The following is an 8,163-nucleotide window of genomic DNA, read 5'->3' as shown; positions in this document are numbered from 1 at the left end:
AAGGGGGAAAGAAAAGAAGCAGCTTAAGTTCATAGCACTCCCTTGATCTAGAAGATATTAGTCATGGTAACGAACTAGAGTTTGAAGCACTTGCTTACTTAAGCACAATATGGCTTATCATTATTTACCATGATCTTCCTGCTCTTTCATTTATTATAATAGGGCACACTACCCAGGGAGTGGTGGCACATGCCTTTAATTCTAGCTCCTTACTCTGAACCAAAAAGTAATAAATGCTTCCCTTTAGTATATCAAATCATTGGTTATAACAAAGGCATTGCAAATTTATTTTAAGTCTTTGATTTTTTAAAATAACTCTTATTGGCAAATAAATATTGAAATTACTTGGTATGATTTCCATAGGTTTTAAACTTAAACTTATTCATAATCAGGTATTCACACAGGGGCTGGGGAGCAGGATGAGAATGTAAAATGCTTGCTGTATAAGCATACAAGCAGAAGGACCACAGTTTATGTCCCCCGGACCAATGTTAGATGCTGAGCTTTGTGATGGGCACTTATAACACCAGGGCTCAGAAGGCGGAGCCAGGAGGATCCCTGAAGCTCACTGGTCAGTCAGTTTAGTTGAGTCAGATAAGCTCAGATTCAATGAGAGACACTATCTCTCAAACAATAAAGTGATATCAAAATACCTTCGTTACAAATACAGTTGTTAAGAAAACAAAAACAATTGTTACAAAATAAATAAAATTGTTAATCTCTGCCCTCTTCATATAGGCATGTACATTTGAATACACACACACACACGTACATGTGTGCATGCACTTGCTAAACTGTTCATACCAGAAGGAAAAAGATGGAATGTGCGTGTTTGGGGTTCGTAAGCACCATAGAAGCCACCATTTTGCATCACCTCAACTCATTAAGCCACTACATTAATTTCAAATAGACGTGCTTGCTGCACATGAACAAGAGACTTCTGGGTCACGGTCTGGTTATTAACTCATCAGTAGTTCCTGCCACCTTGCTTTCTCATATGCTTCATTAGTAATGCCATTGTTGAATGAGTTGGGCTTGGGCTTTTGACCCCACCTTGGCCCTACCCAGTGACACACAGAGAGCCTTGAATAGCAGTTGTCACACATCATGCTCATTGCCTCTGGGTGATGTAGAGAAGTTGTCAGGCCCTATTCTGCTTGTCTGTCATTCAAGGAAAGGGAGAAGATATTGAGGGCTTGTCACCAGTGAAATGGAACGAGCTGCAGCTGCTTCAGGCTTTTTGCCTCCCCTCAGTAGCTAAGGATATTAGTATACTGTGACCTAGCTTCCGCCAGCATGCAGGTGGCCAGGAATTAGAAATATTGAATAATCACACACACACACACAAATCACTTGACATATCAATCAAACCTTCACAATAACCATATTCTACTCTTTCCATTTCTGGTTTCACTTGATTTTCCCTTTGTCTCTCAAGAAATTCCAGTGCTTAGCTCTGCAACTCTCTTGTACAATTGATGAAAGAAACTCACAGATCAAAGGACACAGGAATACCTCCTTCCTGCACTGCTGATACCACTGTCTTTTTATGAAGTCAATTCTGGTTAAGGAATGAACAAATGAGTTTTTAATCAATGTGTTTATCTTCCACTTTTGTAAAAAATTGTGTGTGTGTGTGTGTATGAGTATAACTTTTCAGGAGTTAGTTCTAGCCTTGTTGAGATAGTCTGTCCTGTCTCTGCCTCCCTGTGTATAGTAGTAGGCTAGCCACCCCTGAGAAACTCCCATCTGGCTGGAGGAATGCCAGCATTAAAGATACATGTCTCTGCTTCTGGCTTTTGTTACATGGGCTCTTAGGATGGAACTTAGATGGACAGGTTCATGTGGCTAAAGTCTTTACCCACTGCCATATCACCCCACTCCGTCTTTTGCTCTTAGTCTGAAGATTTATGTAAACATTTTTAATTCTGTTATTTACAACCATTTCTTCTGAGTTCCCTGTTTTATAAATATTAGTTTTGTAAAATACCTGTAGTTGAGAATACTACAAAATAAAACAGGGTATATATTTTTTAAAAAAAATCAAAGTATAAATTCATGTATTTAAAATATTTATATATAATTTTCTTGTTGATTTTAACACAATAAAGTTGAATTTTTTTTGTAACAGTAGAAAAAGCAAGAAACAAAACCTATAAATACAAATCAGTATTCTTCATATGGATTTATGTGTGTAGGTCAAGGGAAGTCAATTAGGAAATCATTAAAAAAGAAAAAAGAAAAAGAAAGAGCCAAAACACTGAGAAGGATGAAGAGAGGAGAGAAGAGAAATGCATGAGTTACAAATTAAACACAACTACAATCTGGTGTTTATACATGTGTATCTCTTTCTCTGTCTCTGTCTCTCTCTTTCTCTGTGTATATGTATGTGTGTGTGTGTGTTGGGGGACATAGGCATTGACAACATTTGGTGTGTTTCTCCGTCATTTTACAACTCATTGTATTTTTGAGACAAGTCTCTCTTGACCCTGGAGTTCACCTGTTTGATTATACTGGTTCTCTCCAGTAAGTTCTTCCCATCTGAAACATTCCATTCTCTGGGAAAGTTCCTTAAAACTCAGGATGTAGACAAGTCACAAGTCTCAGGAAATTTTTATAACGTATCGATTCATAAGGCCTTTCCATCCCCAAGGTTACATTGGCAGAGGGATTTCGAGCAAAGGAGATTCTATGGCCTTCCAAGCTGTCTACAAGTCCTAAACAGTACTCCAGAGTCTAGCCTTCGTGACTCTCTTCGTAGCCCGTGCTGAGAGCAAGCCACTTTCGCCATGATGGAGCTGCCTCTCAATATTCTGATTCCTGTAGGTAACCCGTCACCTGTTATTTCTCTAAGTAACCATAATATATTCATTGGTTCAAGAAGTCTGACTTTATATATCTTCCAGGAAAAATGTCATAACTCTTGAGCATTTTGCTATAGGTGTCTAACTCCTTAACTGGTCTCATGGTTAAACTGTTAAGCACAATAAAAATACACATTAGAAAGAAAAGTCTCAGAACCCATCTAGAGGATAGAGCATGCTACTTTTGCAGAAATTTCAAGCTATGAAACAATGTACCAAATCAACAACTGGTTTGTCTTACAGATTTAGCTTATAGTAATTTCTTTAAAGAAAAACATCAACTTGTTTGAGAAAATAGCATAAAGTAAGAGAATAAAACCTGTGGTATACTTTCTCAGTGTATGTGTGTGTGTATGTGTGTGTGTGTGTAAAGTCGAAATAGTGGTGCTGAGATGGTTATAGCTTCTTAATTTTCCCCCCATCATATGACATTTCTCACGCTCATCAAGTGTGTCTTAATAGTTTGGTTAAACTTCAAAATGCATTTCCTGCTGTGGTTATCATTAGAGTCGGGGTAGTCATAGGATACTAATGCCCTTGGGTATGTTTGTGTAATAATCTTCTTGATGTAGAAATCACCTCATAAAGATTACTAATACCCCCCAAATCTATATAATTAGGCAGAAATAAAGTTCAAATTTTAGTCTCCGTTCTTTCCTTAGCATAATTCCAATGCCAAAAAAAACCAATTTTTTTTTAAAGAAAAGAGGTCAGACTTTTACTGCTCAACACTATGTAAAGCTCTGCCCTCTTAAGTGGAAAGGCATATAAGAAGTATTAGAAATAGACTTAAAGGCTCATATGAGATGCCTAGTGGATAAAGTTGTATTTTATGTGCGTCGGACCAGCGTGAGGACACCTGACCTACTTATAAAAGTCAAATATTCGGTTGAGGCTGTAAACATTTGAAGCTACAGGCTCTCTGCTTCCAGATTTTCTGGTAAACTGCAAGAAGGATTTCGTGACTTAACATGCTGAAACTGTTGCTTACGGCGGACATCTGATAAAAGTACCAACGGAGAAATTGCCTTAAGCCTTCTAGGAAGAGAGTAAATAGAATTAATGTTTAAAGGTGACATTCAGACTGAAAAAGGAAAAGATTAATTTGTGTGCACACACACACGCACACACACAAATACACAAGTAGATAACCCCATAATGAATCCTCCCTCATTTTCATCTGGAGTACATTGATCTATGTATAAATACCCTTATGAACAAATGATTTATATTCTAACCTCATAAAAGTGTTATGCTACTAAATATACAGGGATGATCCATTGAGAATAGATAAATGCAGATTAAAAAGTTCTTACTGCACTTGGTTAGAATTATGAAACAAGATGTTCTTCCAGGAAAATGAAAAGGACGTTATATTTCAGATAAGTAGGACTAAATCTAAAGTCCTACTTTATATAAAGAGATTATATAAAATAAGATACACATATAATTTATTTTAACATGGTATTAGATCCATAAAATGATGGCAACTCCATGTTAGTCAGGAAATGCACCTGCACTACCATTTATAGTGGACAACCATATTTAGTTCCAAGACATTCCTCCTTACTCAGATGAGAACAATTTTTCTCACCACAAAGGATATTCCTTTAAAACTCAGAGTCAATTTTCTTATCTATAAAATGGAAATATTATTATTTACTAGGCAAGCTTTTTGTTAGTATTATATAATCTACATGAAAGTATTTAAAAATCTCCCCACCTTCCATTTCATTTATAAGCTCTTCCCCCTTTACAATTACTTTGCTCTTTGTTTCATCAGATCTGAGGCTGGGGAGTAAGAGTATAGAAATGAGAAGGCTAAAGTCCCAGCTGTGGTGAAGCATTGTTATTTTGGATAAAACACGATCCTTACACATCACCGGTGGTTTATGTTTATATTGTTAAGGAGGAAGTTGTGATGTGGACTAGGCTAGCAGATATGACTGCCTGGAGGATGTAAAACTCCATATGGTCTCTGAAGGCTGGGCTATGATGAATTCCGTGTGGAGGGACCCAGCACAGGTAGAGGAAATGGCATGTTTAAGCGCTTTGGGGTTGGAAATCTAACATGGAAATAGGAATATGAGTCTGGCTTCAGAAAAATACGAGGACAACTAGGTGCAGCACTCAGAAGGCAAAGGCCAGTCTGGCCTACCTACCTAGTGAGTTCCTGATCAGCCAGAGCTACATAGTGAGACCCATCACAAAAAAAGAAAGAAAGAACGAAAAAAAAGAAAGAAAGAAAGAAAGAGGAAAAAGAAGGAAAGAAAGAAAAAGAAAAGCAAGAAAGAAGAAGGAAAGACAGAAAAAAAAGAAAACATGGAAAGACAGGGGAATCACATGAAGGAGCTGGTAAGCTGGGTGGTGGGTTATTCATTGCCTGGCCCAATCTTTATACAAAGGACAAAGATCTTCCAAAAACCTTCAAGCAAGAGGGTGATATCATTAACTAAAGAACAACAGATATAGATTTGTTGAAATAATCTTAGAGGTTATGTCAGTTGATCAGTAATGATCCGAAATAATGGAATTCTTGGTAAGGTGAGGGCATAAGAAATGCAGAGGGACATCTGTGTGGCCTCTACCTGTTCATGGTCATTCCTTTCAACAGAGTCTTTGTGCTACAAGAACAATTATCACATCTGGTGAGCCATCTGGACAGTCAGCACTGAGGACAAGAGGTGTGCAGTGGCCTGGAGCTCTCATGGATCAGTCTTCAGTATCCCAGCTCCCCTGAACTCCTGGCCTGGCTGCAAGATTATCCTGACTCTGGGCAAGAGCATGATACCTGAGATGAATCTCAGCAACAGCACAGTGTTTATGGAACTTCAGAAACCAGAAACCTTGAATCAGACCAACAACTCATTGCAGTAAGTATTTGCATGTAAAGATGTAAAGCTGTTTGGGAAAAAAAAAAAGATGTTTTGTGGGCTGGCAGTGGCATTTTGATGATTAATGTGTGATGGAGAGGTAGGAAAGATGGCAGAACTCGAGATACAGTCACAACAGCCGCCACAGGTGTGGGATACAGCTGTGGTTGTCAGGGGTGCATGTCCTTGCCTGGTAGGGCTGGCAGGGTGGTGTGCAGCAGCCTGGAGCTTACAAAGGCTCTGTCCTGGCTCATGCTGCCCAACTGCACAACTGCTCTAGCCCCGAGCAACTACAGGATATAGGAGACAGAAAATGGTTCATTTTCTGGATGGGGCCTCCTCGGTTTGTGGTGCTGCCAGAATCCATGTGGATGTATATGATCTGTACTGCCACCTGAAGCCATGTTGATGACTGTGGGTCCTTACTGATGTGAGGGATTGGGGGATGTGGGAAGGTGGGGAGGTGGGAGGGGTTGTGGAATATTACTATAAGATGTGTTACATTCATTTACGCCATGGAATATTTGTTCAGTGATGTCAAGATGTGTCCTTTTGTGCTGCATTTGTTTAACTCTGTAAAGCTGTGTTACTGTGCCTGCCTAAAACACCTGATTGGTCTAATAAAGAGCTGAATGGCCAATAACTAGGCAGGAGAGAGATAGGCAGGGCTGCCAACCAGAGAGAATAAATAGGAGAAGAAAGAGGAACAAGAACAGGATGAAAGGAGAATGACAAGGTCCCGCTACCCAGCCACAGTCAGTCATGGATTAAGAAGGGAAGAAAGATATATAGAATTAAGAATGGTAAAAAGCCCAGGAGCAAAATGTAGAAGAAGAGAAATGGGTTAATTTAAGTTAGAAAAGCAGGCTAGAAACAAGCCAAGCTATGGCCAGACATTCTTAAGTAAGAGTAAGTCTCCATTTATTTATTTAGGAGGTAGGTGGCAGGCACCCAAAGAGTAAAACAAAACAAAACAACAATAGGAGATCATGCAAACATTCTTGATCTGTGTGGGGTAGGGAAGTACACCATTATCTTTAACTAATGGGCCCCTGGGGGTTTGACTATGTTCCAAAAAATATATGAGCAATACAAATTGGACTTGGTGTTTGTTTTTTTCTATTGGGGGATGGTCATAAGGGTGGGAGGGTGGAGCTGGGAGGAATTGGAAGTGAATGTGATTGGGCTTCATTGTGAGAAACTCCCAAAGAATCACTAAAAATATTATGTTTGAATAAAAAGATGTAAGTGAAATAAAAGATATTCTAGTTATCAGGGTAACTTTAGAAATGAGTTGCAATCAAACAATTTGCTAATAATTCAGGCTTTCACTGAGTCCATAGACATGTTCATTATTTATGTTCCACATGACAGACAAACTCCAGGAACACAGAAGACAATGGAATGCAATGAATGGCCGAGCAGAAGTCAAGCTCCTTGGCTGACTCTACTATGGAGAAACTCCAAAGGGATGTAGCACAGGACAAAGCCTCAAGTTTAAGAACAATAGTTTGAAGGAAATTTGAGGACATCTTCCAGGAGAAGGGAGTGAATATTACCTGACCTCATAGGTTGGGAATTGGAAGCAGTGCTGAATTGTAGCATCCTTCTTGGCTTGGTCTTGGAACCCTGAATAGGGTCATCAACAGGAATGAAGAACACATAAACAATACAGACACATATAGATGAGGTGAGTTATATGCATTCTCATGGAGCTGCATCAATTACCATAGCAACTCAGAAGCTCAACATGTGTATACATACGGCACGGGGGTGGGGGAGATGATTAGTCTTGATAGGAGGTGTGTGTAGTAGGTGAGTAGTTTCAGACTGAAGTCATCTGGAAGGAGGAAGCGGCGGTTGCTAGTTTTTGCACAGAAAGATCAATTACTTAGAAACTTTCTTACATGGAGAGAGGAGGGCTTTGCCCTTCTGAACCTGACCCCAAAGAAAAGCTTTGCCGGTTTCCCATGGGTCTGATTCCTTCGTCCTTCCTAGTACTTGTCAAACAATGCACATTCTATCAGAACGTCATTCATTTGTGTCTTCACTGGCTTCCTACACTGCATTCCTAGAGTATTTTCTCTTTCAGTGGTGAAAAGTGACCCTCATCAGAAAATTCCTGATCCTACATTTCTCAAGGCAGTGGAGAATTAACCCAAAGACTCTAGTCCCTGGTCCAGGCTGCAGTGCATATGTGGTGAAGCTCATTCACATCTTATCAGAAGTGATGGATGTCACCAGATGTAGACTTTGCAACCTTGGGATATTCCCAAACATGTAGAGGGCTATTTATACACCTAGGATTGTGGACATGCATGGCAAAGAACTGAGAATCTATGTAACTTTTATCACTGATCATAAATAATATGAAATAATCCATAGAGCCCATGTAAAGTCAGGAGTAAGAGTTTTGTCTGGAATGT

General features: G+C 39.3%; 1 long non-coding RNA gene across 1 annotated transcript; it reads left to right on the top strand.

Moving 5' to 3' along the window:
- The first annotated feature begins 2,664 nt into the window (after nucleotides 1-2,664).
- On the top strand, nucleotides 2,665-7,388 carry LOC126503637 (uncharacterized). The gene is made up of 3 exons (XR_007592351.1): nucleotides 2,665-2,822; nucleotides 5,479-5,737; nucleotides 7,112-7,388. It is a non-coding gene; the product is annotated as an uncharacterized lncRNA (long non-coding RNA).
- The last annotated feature ends 775 nt before the right edge of the window (nucleotides 7,389-8,163 follow it).

The sequence above is a fragment of the Alexandromys fortis genome, unplaced genomic scaffold (genome assembly GCF_014885135.2).
Source record: "Alexandromys fortis isolate MF-2015 unplaced genomic scaffold, M_Fortis_MF-2015_v1.1 scaffold_2_26212498_36691700, whole genome shotgun sequence".
Lineage (NCBI taxonomy): Eukaryota > Metazoa > Chordata > Mammalia > Rodentia > Cricetidae > Alexandromys > Alexandromys fortis.
This window is presented reverse-complemented; position numbering and strand designations above follow the sequence as displayed.